We start from the raw sequence: 14878 nt of genomic DNA on the forward strand, positions 1-14878 counted from the left end.
ACCCTCTAGGGTAGAAATTACTTTGTAAAATAAGAATGGCAGAGCAACCAGTCTCCTTGCTGCATATAATTTAACTTGATTATTTATACATCAAAGGGAGTCAGCACTGGCTGCGGTATAATATTTAAGTAGAGGGATATTAGAGGAAGAGGCATCTAGTGAAATCTCTCTCCCCCCCTCGCCGCAACCCTCCAAATCTCCGTGAGAAAATAGAGGAAATTTTCATAAAGCATTTCATTTTGCATATAAATTGGTGCCTCGATTGTGCCTGTGAATTTACTGCTGTCAAATTTAATTTTTCTTTAATTCTTCAGGCCCCAGATGTGGAAGGCTCTGTGTGGAGGCTGCAATTTTCAATGCTTACAGGTAGCACCCCAATCGATAATGTCTCTTTATGAGAAATTACCGTTAATGTTATTGAGTATGCATTTGGCTTTATAGGATAATAAGGTAATATGAAATGCCAATTCATTCATTAGAAGGGAGCTAAGTGCTTAAATGAAATGGGTGACAGGTCTGGAGGGGGAACGAGGGAGGAAGGAGAGAGAGAGAGAGGCCATAACAAAAGAGGTAGTCATGGGCAGGAAGTAAGGAATGGATTTCAAATGACCTAAGAACCCACCACCCACCCCAATGATTTTAAGCCGTATATTTGCATTGGCTTTCGGTAAGCAATATGCATTTGGAGATTAAGTTGTTGGAGCGTTCACAGGTCAGGAAGCTGTTCAGGCTGAAAGTGGGATCTGATCTTTCAAAGGGGGCAGCAAAGCCTATTGGAGCCAGGCCAGAACTGTGGGCAAGCAGATCTCGTATGGGCACTCTCTGGCCTTGCAAACAATTGGTGGAACTGGCAGGGCCAGGCATTGGCATCTCCCAGTGCTTTTTTTTCTTTAAAAAAAAAGTTTAGAGAAGGGGTACGCAACCTAAGTGTGCTGATCCAGGGGGGAGGTTACCGTGGGGCGAGGTCCAGGACCTGAGTTGAGGGTCAGCAGATAGTCCTCCTCGGGCGAAGTGGGGTCCACAGCGAGAAGCCGGGCAAGGACAGGAACTCTGGGGGAACAGGACTGGATGCTGGCCAAAACAGCTCTTCAACGACATTGCTCCTGCAACCTGGGACCGGGCTGACTGGCCTTTATCTTCTCTGAGGCCAGGGGCGGTCCCAGCCCCCAGTAGACCCGCCTCTCCTGGCCTTAAGGCGAGCACTCCTCCTGGGAGAAACCAGTTCCCTTCGCCTCTCTGCCCTGAGCCTCTGCAGTTCAGGAGAGGCTGAAGGGTTACTGGACCAAGAGGGAGACTAACCTGTAGGCACTGAGTCCTCAACCACCTCTGGAGCCAGAGTGGATTCACCTGGTGCCTGCTCCTGAGGATCCGGCACAGGTGTAGGCGCTTCAGAATCAAGGCCCTGCCCCAGTTCAGCTGGCCCTGGAGGCGGGGACTCCTGTGCAGGCTGAGATTCCTCCGGTTCAGCCTCTGAATCAGATTCCCAGGCCATCACACTCAGTGGTGTAGCGTGGGGGGGGTGCAAGGGGGGCCGGCCGCACCGGGCGCAACATCGGGGGGGGGCGCGCTCGCCGCCTCCGGAGTTGCCGAAGAGCCTCAGGCGCAGAGTTTAACTCTGAGCTGCCTGTGATGTGGGGGGCATGACTGTTCCGCGGGGGGTGTGGCGTGGATCTGTACCATTTGCCGCTTTGATCTGGCGCCTTTTGCGTAGAGCACAAGATGGGCACGTCGCTTTGCGGGAGCCGAGGAGAGGCACCTGGTTCAGTCCCGCGGGGCGCGCTTCTCTTGCGAGCCCCCCCCCAGCCGCCTCCCGCTGCCCACGCCGCACTTCTCCGCCCCCACCCCTTCTCCACGCTGTCAGCAGCCGTCTGTGTCTGATTTGAGAGGAGAACAGAGGCGAGGCGAGGCGGCTGCAGCCAGCGACCCCCCTCCACCTACCGCCCCGGGGCTACCAGAAGCCCCCCTCAGCTTCGGCTGGGGACAGAGAGCACGCCTGCTCTTCCCTGCGCGCCGCTGCCCCATTGGAAGGGCGGAGGAGGAGCTGCAAGCCGGGGTGCGCGCCATGAGCCTCAGCCTTGGGGTTCAGGGGCCAGTGGTGGAAGTGCGGCGCTTTCCCCGGGTTGCTGGGCGCGGGGAGCCCTCGGGGTGCGGGAAGAGGCAGCGCTCCTGGCTGCAGGTCCGAGGCCCGGCTGCTGCCCGCCTCTCGCGGCGGGAGGGAGTTGCGCTGCTGCCGCCGCCGCCCGCAAGGAGCCAGCCACTCGCTGCCCGTGAGGCTCCTCTCTGGCCAGCCTGCCAGCTGGGCTCATCCTCCTTGCCAGCGCAGGCAGCGGGCTCTGCTCCTGGGGGACCTCCCGGGGGAGCACAGCAAAGGGGCGCCCTTCTCAGCCTCCCCAGCAAAGGGGCACAAGCAAAGGGCACATCCCAGCGCCGTGGTTGTGCCCTTTGCTCCGCTGCGAGCCATGCTGCCGCTCGCCTTCGCCTTTCACAACAGCCCTGCAGGGTAGCCCAGGCTGCGAGGTCAACCCAGCGAGAACTCTCCGAGGCTTCTCTCGGGCCCCAGACCAGCCCTCCAGCGCTGCCACGGCCGGTCTCTTGAGTCCGTTGCCAGGCCACGGAGGGCCAGCAGCCAAGCCTGACAAGAGCAGAATATAGAGGCTTGGTAGGGGGGGGCACAACGTGGGGCGCAAATTACTTGCCTTGCCCTGGGTGCTGACAACCCACGCTACGCCGCTGATCACACTAAGGCCTGGGGGCCGGACCTGGCCCAATTGCCTTCTCAATCTGGCCTGCAGACAGTCTGGGAATCAGTGTGTTTTTACATGAGCAGAACGTGTGCTTTTATTTAAAATGCACCTCTGGTTTATTTGTGGGGCACTACAACGCAACAGTAACCACTTTCTGTAACTATCCAATCACTGAACGTTGCTTTCAATTCCTTATTTGCATATGTGGACCTGAGTGAAAACTATCTACAGTATCCCCCTGCTGGCCCAGGGTGAGAACTTCAGTACATAACACTTTCCAACATTTATTTGTTAGTGTGTGATTTTCTTTTTTCTACATCTACCAAAGAATAAAATAAAATAAAATCAGGATTAAGGGGTTTCTCGGGACGGCGGGAATATGTGCTGTGTCCCATTGGTAAAGTAGCGGTGGTGCTCGCCCTTCTTCTGACAGGAAATGCTTGGGGGGGGTGGACAAAAATAGGAGGTTGAGGAGGGTCAGTTGAGGGGAGACCTTGTTTTCATCTGAGGAAAGTTAGAGGGTGTGGCTGTCACTGCTGGTTCACCTCTGCTCTCTGAGCATCCGAGCAGCAACAAGAGAGAGAGGAGGCAGAACACCATCCTCCACTTGCCTTTTCAATTTTGCACCAAATACAGACACACAGACAGAAACACACCCACACCCCACTGGGCCTAATCTGGAGGTTTCCTGTGCCTGATACAAAGACTTGGTCCAGGAAGACCTATATGCACCATTTGATGGAAAGGTGCGGTCCAAACCAAACAAACAAATATGCAAATGAGCATTGCTGCAATGGAGATTTATTTGCTGGAGATGTACATTTCTATCCAGATTCAGGGTCCAGATGGCTGGGTACCAGCAGAGGCAAGAGGCAGTTTACCCCAATTTGCACTGAGAAATTCCCTTTGCTGGGTGCTATCCTTCATCCTCTGATTTCTGGAACAGGCCTTTTCCGTTATGAAATTTGGTGCATTGTGATTTTGGGCACATGAAACAGACGTTCCTTAAATACAAATCTCCCCCGTGCCCTGTGCATAATGCAAAATGTTAGATTTGAGGCAACATGGATTTAGTATCTTTCTGCCATAAAAAAAAAGGTAGAGCTGTTTGGCTAGTTCCGTCAACTTTTCCTTACTAACAAGAGTGCACTTGAACCTAGACTGAAGAGCCGTCTTCACTAATAAATGAAGGTATTTGTGTATGAAGAAAGTATTGTTATTTATAATTCATTATACTTCTCTTTAAAAATTTACAGTTGGGGAGCAGAATCGATATCTTTTGATGCACCAATCATACACCGTTGGCTCTACAGAGAGAAAGCAAGGATGATGACTATGATTGATGATGATGTTAATAAAGGTAATGAGTTGTTACCGGGAACTGATACAGTTGTGATGGCTAAACGCAAAAGGCAGTGTCTGGGCAAAAAGATTCCTCTTAACAATTCTGGGGAGATAGTCACGTAAACAGATCTGGCTTCCCCATCTCAAGACTAGCGACCTGTATACATGATGCATGGAAGAGTCAGCCAACGAGAGCAGGAATAGACCTGTGTGCACATTGAGCTAAGGTGGTGGGGTTTGCATTCACTGCCTTGCTGTTATTGAACTGTAATGAACTGCAGGGTTGATCTCATTTCTGCAGAAGCCAAAGGCTGCAATCAGACAGCACTTTACTCCATTTCCCCAATGTTTTCATACCTGAGGATTTCCATTTTTTTGCGATCATCCACATGACAATAAAAAGCCACTTCTGGAAATCTAGTGGAAGTTTAGCACCCATTTCTAGCTCAATTCCTTCTGGAGGGGGAATCTACTTGGAAAATTCCAGGACGAAATTTGGGGTGCTAAGAGAATATTATTATTTTTTAGTCCCAAAATCATTACTTACGGTGGTGAGAAAAAAGTCATTCCCAGTAAGTCCCCACGAGTGGACATTAAGGAGAATTTGCACTGGGAATGACTTTTTTCTCACCACCGTAAGTAATGATATTGGGACTAAAAAATAATAATCTTCCTAGTTGCCGAATTCTCTCCCACCTCCCCTTTTACCCGCTCCTCCCCTCTAAATTCAGAGAAAAGGGAGTCTAGGGAAATATTTGAAAAAGCACTAAATAACAGTAGCAGCAAGACCAAAATAGTTAAAGTGGAGCAATAATATTTTGTGGAAAGATGTTCCGTTCAGTTCAACTCCCATTCATCAGAAACTACCCTTGCGGTGCAATCGTATGCATGTCTGCTCAAGGAGATTTACTCACAGGTAAGTGTGTGTATAGGATTGCAGTCTTAAAAGCCTAAAGGGCGGGCAGGGGAGAGAGATAATGTCAAGATACATCCTCAGCTGCTACAAATGGATGGAGCTCCAACGTCCTTAAGCTTCATTAGGCTCCCTTGCCAGCGTAAGAGATAGCCACTTAAGGCTGGTCAAGAATGTTGAAGAAGTGTAAGGACAGGAAACGTTTTCCCAATAAAAATGTAATTTCCCACAGGAGCATTTCATTTTCATCCGACTTTTTCCAAACTCTCGGCGCAGTCAACAAAATGTCTAATGGATGTTTTGTTAGTGTTTACCCATGTTTGGTAGCTGGGAAAATGCAGCGCAGATCTTTTTTATTTTTTATTTTTTTGTCAAGTGCAAATACAACTGAGGCTTTTAGGAGGTCCAAAATGGTAATTCTTTCGGGAAGGACAGGGCAGGCAGGGAGAATGAAGCCGTTCCTTTTGCTTACCTGCATAATAAACCCAAAGCTGAGCTCGTGACTTTTCCAGGGTTGGCATCGTGCGTTGGTGTGGATGGGCATTTGCTGCAGGGCCCAGTGGATCTGCTTCTCCTGTTCACAATTGCAACTTCCTTGTTCACTCAGGGCCCAGCCACACTTCCCTTGCCCTCTGACAGCCAGATCCCTGCCCTTGTACCACACCACCTGTTTGGCTGCCTAGACCCACCCAAGGCCTTCCAGCTCACCCACTGACTTGGCTTGCTGCTCTGGAAGAAAGCCAGGAGGTCTCTTTCCCCCACTTCGCCCCCTCCTTACTACTATGATAGAAAGTCTGATGCTAGGGGCACTGGGAAATTATGTTACCCAGAGCTCCTGGCACCTTGCTGATATTCACAGCAGCATGGAAGGGACGCGAGAGAAGGCAAGAAAATCCTTCCTTACTTTCTCTATTCTGTTGAGGCTTAAGAAGGCAAGTGGGTTGGAGGAAGAAGAGTTCTGAAGGTGGGAGGGAGGCAGAGAGAGAAAAGGTTTTATTTCTTCTGTGCCTCAGACGACCTGAGCCACAAAAGAGCAGGAGGGGCTATAATACGGTCATCTCATATGTGAAGCAGGCATTACAATTTTGCCTTTCCAAGCCAGGAAACATGAAATCCAGTGACATCAGCACACAGAAGAGAGTGTGAGTAACAGCTGGAAAAGCATATCACTCCCCCCACCCCTATTATCTTTTTCAACCTCCATGCGATAGAAATATCTGTGGGATTCTGGTTTGAAGAAAACACACTATAGAAGTGATTAGCCTCTTAGAAGGAGGAGGTTCTGCACAGAGGTTACATTATGTTTGCACACTATAACATACCCATTATTTCAATCACTAGTTTGGAGGCCTTTCTGCATTACCATAATCTGAAATATAATAATAGAGTTTCTCCACCGTGTTTCTCCATCTCATTTCTCCCAAATAGAGTGACTTAAGCTAAAAGACTTTCAAAGCCCTCCCTACGGCTTGCGAGTTTGGGGGAGAATATCTATGCTGTCATCTTACTCAGGTTCGAACATATTGCTCCTGAAATGCGGGCCCTCTTCTTTTAATTCAGTTTGTCAGATTATGGAACTGAAGGAACCATTGATCCCTAAGGATAAAAATCAGCAGAAGGCTTCTTAAGAGAACAGCGCAGTGTAGTCAAAGAATGTCTGAGAAAGTCTTTCCTTTTGTAGTTTGGATGTTGAAGGTCAAAACAAAAATGTGCTACTTAGAAGTTTAGAACAGGAAGGAAAAGTGTGAGGCAGCAGGGAGATGGAAAGTGGAGGTTTAAATAAAACTCATGAAAAGAAAAAAACTTTAATAAGGCATCGTAGTGGCTGCGCTTTGTTTTAACACACTAGCCATTTAAAACCTATAAGAAGGGATTAAATCTCTGCCGCTGAGGTTACCTTTTGCTCTGTTGTGTGTTGGGTTATACAATTAACATTTTAATAGATTGCCATGAGGCATTCATACTTTCTCCAAGGCAGAACCATCCCTAACTCTGCACAACGCCCATAGTTCTCTGGTTTCCCTATGATGGAGACAGTATTCCTCGATTGCAAAACAGAGAAGTCACCTGACATGGAATTTCTGTAGAACTTGCTAGCATTGAGGCCAGTGTCGCGTATGCAAAGGTGCAGCCTGACCACAAAACACTCGGTCTGACGATGTGACGTCATGCACATGATGTCACACAAACACAACACATGATGGGCCCCCTCAGTCTTGGGTGCCTCTGGCTCCTTTGAGAAAAAGGTGGGATATAAAGGCAATAAATATTTATTTAGATGTGGGAACCAGCCTGCAAGAAGGGAACAAAGAGGGAAGAGTTAGTCTATGACAGATGCATTTGACTGAATTGTTACAAATACACATTTTTCCATGTCAGTTGTTGGAAAACATATAGCTAATCCTCCCTCCCTTCCTCACATTACAGTGGTACCTCAGGTTACATATGCTTCAGGTTACATACGCTTCAGGTTACAGACTCTGCTAACCCAAAAATATTACCTCGGGTTAAGTACTTTGCTTCAGGATGAGAACAGAAATTGTGCTCTGGCGGTGCGGCAGCACCATTAGCTAAAGTGGTGCTTCAGGTTAAGAACAGTTTCAGGTTAAGTATGGACCTCCAGAACGAATTAAGTACTTAACCTGAGGTACCACTGTATAGGCAAACATTTGGGCCTTCAAGGCTGGGGTTTATTTTCATGGTGTTATTTCCTTTTGTGTACATAGTCTAAGGCTGTCTCTCAAAGGACTCGGAGAAGCTCTGTTGTGCTGTAGACATATAGGGTTTCTCCTTTAAAAGAAAGTTGAAATTGGTTTCAGAAAGAGTTCTCTTCCCGTGATACATACTTATTTCTTTTGTGCCACTGTTGCCTCAGGTCAAAAAGGGTTTTCAAACAATACCCAGAAAGTCATGTTACTCAAAAGCAAAAGGAAAGTAGGATGTGTGTACACATACCACAAACAGACCTTTTCTTTTCAAATACCTCCAACTCCTTGGCAACATTTAGACATCTGCTCATGTGTAGGAAACCCAGAAGCAGCAGCCATAGGGCCCTGTTCCTAGTCTGCTCCTGATACTGTGTCTCCATCGCACGAAGCTGAACCCAGAGAGGCAGCGTGGTTAGAATGTTGGACTAGGACCTGGGAGACCAGGGTTCAAATCCCCAGTGGGCCATGAATCACATGGGGTGTCCTTACTCCAGTTACTGTCCCCCAGCCTAACCTACCCCACAAGGTTGTTGTGAGGATAGAATGGGGAGGGGGAGAACCACATATGCCACCTTGGAGGGAAAGTGAGATATAAATGCAATCATATCAGATAAAGGAGGACACTTCTCATGAATTGCTCCTCTCAGGCACGGCTCCACCCTTGCAATGGGATGTCCCTTTCACATGCTAGGCATGCAGCTGCTTGTTTGAAGGGTTCCCTTTCTGTGCTCATCACATGGGGAAATGTGCTCCTTGTGTGGTGTGGGGGCAATGTTGCATTGAGGACACCAGGGTTAGGATCAGTAGTGGAGACTGGCTCCTGCTGCAGTACATGTGCCCTACATGTGAGAGGGGGACACAGGTGGTGCTGTGGTCTAAACCACTTAGCCTCTTGGGCTTGATGATTGGAAGGTCGGCGGTTCGAATCCCCACGACGGAGTGAGCTCCTGTTGCTCTGTCCCAGCTCCTGCCAACCTAGCAGTTCGAAAACACACCAGTGCAAGTAGATAAATAGGTACCTCTGTGGTGGTAAGGTAAACAGCATTTCCATTCGCTCGGGTTTCCATCACAGTGTCCCGTTGCGGCAGAAGTGGTTTAGTCATGCTGGGCACGTGGAAAGCTGTCTGTGGACAAACGCTGGATCCCTTGGCCTGAAACCAAGACCAGTGCCCCAACCCCATAGTCGCCGTTGGCTGGACTTAAGCATCTAGGGGTCCTTTACCTTTACCTTTTACCTTACATGTGAGTAAAAGTACAAATGAATAAGGCTTCTGAAAAGGCTATTTTCTGTCTCCGCTCAGAGGGCCAAGCTATGTTATGCTAGAGTTTTACATTTGTGACTGAAACATTCAACCAGTGGAGTCTAATCCATTAGGGTGGACCATCCACCCTCAGTCAACCTACCAGCCTGCCTCCTTATCACTAGTCCAGTGGATAGCACAGCTTGTCAGATGCCTGATTAATACTAATACTATTAATAATACCCTGCCCATTTGGTTGGGTTGCCCCAGCCACCAACCTCAGTCCACCCTCAACAATCCCCCACGTTAGTCTCAGTTTTGGCTGTCTCAATGCCCTTAAGTCTCAGTGCTTCCCTTGTAGAACCAGACAGGGATGATGATGAGGACAAAACTGGAATTAATAGTCTTTACCTGCCATTGGCTCTGGCGCCACCTACTGTTGACCTCCCTGACTTCTGCCCTTCCAGTCCCAATGGGCACCAGCCACCACTACTCCTGGTGTAAAAGCAGCTGATTTGTATCAGGGCCATGGTTTGAGGAGATCCAATCCCTTTATCTTGCACCGATTCCTTGGCTGAAGTCACACACACCTTCCATGCCTAATAGTTTTGGGAAGTGGGATTTGAACCAGGTCTGCAGTGCAAAAGGTTGTGCCCCTTTGCCCACTGTGCCATTGGCTCAGTCCAAACTAGTTTCTTGCACTCCCCGAGCTGCTCTTATAAGAAGAAGGTTTCATTAGGAATTCCAAGCACAAAAGTCCAAGCTAATACGCAGCTTAGCCGTAATATTACAGAAGGTGCCCTGGACAGGAAAAGCTATCTAGATCACATGGACTGAAAATGAATTCGGATCTGTCCAAAAAATTGTTCTCTCTAAGGTGTCCTTGAGCCATATTAAGAGATTGCAACAGGAGCTTCCTGGTAGTTAAGGTGGTGAGTCCTCTTAAACAGGTATTTATTTGCTGTTAAACGTTATAACTTTGGTCATTCAGGAAAACCGAAAGGGTATTTGGATCTCTCCCTAAATGTCAGGTATTTAAGTGGCTTGACTTTTATTTTCTATTTGCTCTGGTCAGTGTAAATTTCTGTGGGTTTTGCCGGCATGGGGAAGGGGATTTGGGGATGTGTAGTTCTTGGTTATTAATATTTGACTTTGTTAGTGCTTGCTGTTTACTGTGTGGCTTCTGGAAAAAGAAGGAGAAATGGGGAATATCTGCTTGCTATTTTAAAAACTTCCCTAGGACCAGGAGCTGTGGTGGCTGTAGCCTTGTGTTTTCATCTTGTGCAGCCTCGGAAAACCAAACTGGTTGGGTGTTTTCATTTTTAACTATAATTCTGAATTCTGCTTTTAAACATGTCATATGTGCAGCATACGGAACATGTTGACAGGGTGGAATTAATTCAACTAAGTTTTATTCAAGCAAGATCCATTGGGTGGAATTCAATGCAGCATTAAGAGGATTGCTCTGTCAGCGCAAATATTTTTGCTTCCCCGGTGGAACAATCCCCTCTCTCCTCCCCTCTCACACTGTCCTGGGGGTTCACTAACCCCCCCCCAAGTTGATTTTGCAGAGGTGCAGCAGTGCAGCTGCATGGGGGATCCCCATTGCACTAGCGGGAGTACTTGTACTGGCTTCTACTAGTGGAATGGGTTAGTTGTATCTAGAGAAGTCTTGTGCTTCGATCCTGCTTTGAGAACATGAGGCTGGAGTAGACAGCCCCTAAGACTGTTCTTTTGTGATTGTAAAGCGCGAGAGGCAATTGCAGCACAATCATATCTTTCAAAAGGCTAAAGGCACCCTAGTAGTCTGGGTGTCTCACCTCCAGCATGCAACACTCTCTGCTCAGTACTTGTGTGTGTGTGTGTTCAGAAAGAGAATGTCAATACATCTGAATTTTTGAAAGAGGTATCCTTGACGCCCCTCCCTGCAGCCTGGAAATAATGCCATGAACTTCCATTGCAAATCTATGCGGTGAAATCCAAGAAACTTAATGACTATACTATTTCATTTGGCTGCTCCATGCAGTCTGAGCTCCAATCTGCATTTTAAGAATCCAATTCTGCAGGCCAGTGGGCTCTCGTGCTGGCGGAGGGAAGGTGCCCGTGCAACTCCACACGCCGAATCCTACCCTCCAAAATGAAAATGACTAATGTTAAGATAAAAGCAATGGGCTAGCCCTGTGGTCCTTAATCAAAGCACCTTGACTTCAACAGGAGCTGTGCCAGGGTATGGAGTGAATAATGACTCCAGGATTTGGTCTGATGAGAATATTAATATAGTGACTCAATATCCAGGCCTGGTGCTCACAGCCGATGGTGTGTGAAATTTACTTCTATAGGAAATTGCCTTAGTTTAGGAAGATGTACAAAAATGTACCAAGCCTTGGGACGGGAGGAAATGGCTGCTGCAAGCATTGTGAAATGTTAATTGTTAGCCCACTAAGAGAGGAAATGCTGTGCTGCATCGTCAGTAGCAATGCAAGGTCTTGTGGCACCTCGAAGACTAACAAAATGTATTGCCATGTAAGATCATTTGGGGAAGGGTCATCGCTCAGTAGTACAGTCCCTGCTTTGCAGGGGGGAATGTCCTAGGTTCAATGCCCAGGATTTCTAGGTAGGTCCGGGGAAGACTCCCTACCTGAAACCATGGAGATCCATGCAGTCAATAGTAAGCTACAGAGGACCAACTCAGTAGAAGGCATTTTCTCATTCCTGATAAAGTGGACTGTTGGCAATGAAAGCTTGTGTCATGACCAGTTCACCAGTATTCCAGAAGCCTGTTGACTCTCCTGTTTGGTCGTAGTGCACAAACATGGCTGCTTTTCTAGAATACATAACGCTTCTAACTGTGTGTGTTGTGTATCCACAGCAGTGACCAGAGGAGATATGACCACGGGAGGAGCACAAAGAGAAGAAACGTCATGGTGCACCTGTAGCAGCAAAACTGAACATCTTCATCCAGTGGTGTAGCATGGGTTGCTGGAGCCCGGGGCAGGGCAACTGTTGCACCCCTCCTGGTGGACTGGGCACCTGGGGTGCAGGTGTGCACCAGAGGTGGCTTTGCCCACTCGGGTGCTTTCCCAACTTCCTCCCTCCTCAGTGGATGGTGGTGGCAGCCTTCCCCTCCCTCTCAGTCAGGATGGATGGTGGTGGCAAGGCGTAGGGGTGTGGGATACACTGGCAGGCACCCACTCTGGGAGAGCTCAGGCACCCCTTGCATGCCCTGCTGTTGCCCACCAGCCATGGCACCTCCACTGCTGGTAATGCCAGCACCAGGAGCACTGAGTGGAGCCACAGCCACTCCACCCACAGCGACCTATCAGCTTCCTCCTCCCCCTCTGTGGGAGCAGACTCCTCCTCCCCGGCCTGGGCCGCTGCTCCCACCTGTGCCCAGCACTCCCTGCGAGGTGGTGCTAGCAGTCCTCTTCAGCCTCTGCCACCAGACTGAGGCAGCAAGAATCCAGGAGGTGGTGGAGCTGCCAAACCGAGAATTGTGTGGCCACCACCAGCAGTGGTCGTGCCAGAAGACAATTGCCTCCCATGGTCCATTCACCCTCCTCATGGGCTCCACATGTGCTCCCACCCCAGCTGCCCAGTCCACCAGGGGGGCTCAATACTTGTCCTATCCTGGACACCAGCAACCCACACTACTTCACTGCTTGTTTGTTCCCTGTGCAGAACATAAATCAATCCAGTGAGTGCAATTGGGACTCCCTATTCTTGTTGCTGCTTTCATCTTGCAAGTGCGCATGATTTAGAACCCCCACCCCCTTTTCCATTGTGGTTCCTTTGCATTGAAATGAATGGGGTGGACAATGCAATTCATGGAATGTAGTTAAGTTACAACCTAGCAGTTCGAAAGCACGTCAGAGTGCAAGTAGATAAATAGGTACTACTCTGGCGGGAAGGTAAACGGTGTTTCTGTGCACTGCTCTGGTTCACCAGAAGCGGCTTAGTCATGCTGGCCACATGACCTGGAAACTGTCTGCGAACAAACGCCGGCTCCCTCAGCTAGTAAAGCGAGATGAGCGCCACAACCCCAGAGTCATCCGCGACTGGACCTAATGGTCAGGGGTCCCTTTACCTTTACCTTTACTTAAGTTACATAATTTACGTAAGTTATGTAATTTTGCCATAGCAGACAGAAACTCCTAACATGGCTTTGAGGAGAAGATGAATGGTGGTGGAAAGGAACCAATGCTTCATGTGATGAATATAGGGAGGAAAGGGAAACAATGTTTTCTTGTCCATTCAGGTCAGTTCATATTCGAATTCATGAAGTTCCATTTCCTCAAACATCCCTAAGTTTAGGGCAGAAATAAGATTTGAGGGAAGACCACCTGGTCTGCAGGTCAGTCTTTAGGTGCGTCCTATGTGAACTCCCTGTGGAGAAACACAAAGTTTATATTCTAGCAACCATGTGGAGCCATGCTATATATCCACTGCAAGCATGGCACTGATAGCCAAACTCTAATTGTGCAACCTTCCTACCTGATTTGTAGGTTTCTCTGGATCAGGACCATAGTGAATGGAGCTGCCTCAGAGATTTAGGTAATTTATTATCTGGGTGATGAGGTTCTGTCTAGATTGGCCTATAATTAGGGATGAGGGATAAGTTTGCACTGAAAGGTGAACCCACCTGATTCACACTTTCTGAAACCACACACACACAAAAACAAAGTTATCATTTAAAGTGGCACTTCTCCGAATTTTGCAATGCAGTTCTCCAACCAAGTAATGTGTGCAAAAGTGCATATATTAGAATAGATGTGTGTATTAATGCAAATATTGGTGAAAACAGCATACAAAAGTGCATTATACCGAGGACAATTGCTTTGCAAAATTGTATATACTGGGTAAAATTACATACAAAAATTCACAGTGGGAGAAGCCCACACAAAGCTGCTGCTGAATTTACAGGAGGACTTTAAAAACAAGCAAACAAGCAAACTGATGTTGAGATGTGGAGAACTGAACTTAAGGTGGGAATACTGAGAAACAAAAAAAATAGATTATCTTAATCTACTTATAACTGAACCCCCCTTCAGCATTTCACACTACTATTGTGTAGTGACAGCAGTCAGCCACTGGGTGTCAGCAACAAATGTGACAGCGTTGCACGAGGTAAAGCAACTGGAGATGGTTCTTTCTCATTACTGTGATGCAACTTCGCTGCATTTATCCTTCCCAAAACTGCTGCTGGCGGTGGGGGCGGGGATTCTGAACAGAACATTCGTGTTCTCAACCTGGACTTAAATGAAAGCCTAGGTAAAGCCTCCAGCTCAGGGAGGACAATGGAAGTTCCTTAAGCCTATTTTACAATATTATTTAAAGTTATACGACAAAAAGAAACTTTTCAAACCACTTCCTCGGGAGCAGCTCTGTGTATGGATGCGCATTTTCCAACAAAGGAAAGAAGTAATCGCCCAGGATGGAGACATAAATAATCATAGGCAAGTTTGTTTCGTACACTTCTTTGTCAAACTATGGAATAGTCCACCAACCTGGATGGCTTTAAAAGAGGAGGAGGACTACTAGTCATGCTGGTCATATTGTACCTCTACTGTCAAAGGCAGTATGCCTCTGAAAACCAGTGCTGGAAACAGCCGGGGAGAGTGCTGTTGGATTCAGGTCCTGCCTACTGGCTTCTTATAAGCTTCTGGTTGACCTCCGTGAGAACACATTGCTGGACTAGATGGGCCATTGGCCTGGTCCAGCGAGGCTCATCCTATATTCCTCCAAGAGCCTTCTCCTTCTCTTGTCTCTTTTTGCCATCAAGCTACATTGTTCCGTAGAAACGTTCTGAGGTTCCATCACCCAATGGTAGGGCCATAGCTTAGTGATCAGGCATCTGATTTGCATACAGAAGGTTCCTGGTCCAATCCCTGGCATCTCCAGGAAACAGCTGCATTTTTGTGCAGGCAGTAT

At 47.9% G+C, this 14878-nt stretch overlaps 1 long non-coding RNA gene across 1 annotated transcript; it reads left to right on the top strand.

Moving 5' to 3' along the window:
- The first annotated feature begins 312 nt into the window (after positions 1-312).
- On the top strand, positions 313-4125 carry LOC309352064. Its single transcript, XR_014161078.1, has 2 exons — positions 313-366; positions 4001-4125. It is a non-coding gene; the product is annotated as an uncharacterized lncRNA (long non-coding RNA).
- The last annotated feature ends 10753 nt before the right edge of the window (positions 4126-14878 follow it).

Source organism: Podarcis erhardii, assembly GCF_964252035.2.
Source record: "Podarcis erhardii genome assembly, chromosome: 10".
NCBI classification, from domain to species: Eukaryota; Metazoa; Chordata; class Lepidosauria; order Squamata; family Lacertidae; genus Podarcis; species Podarcis erhardii.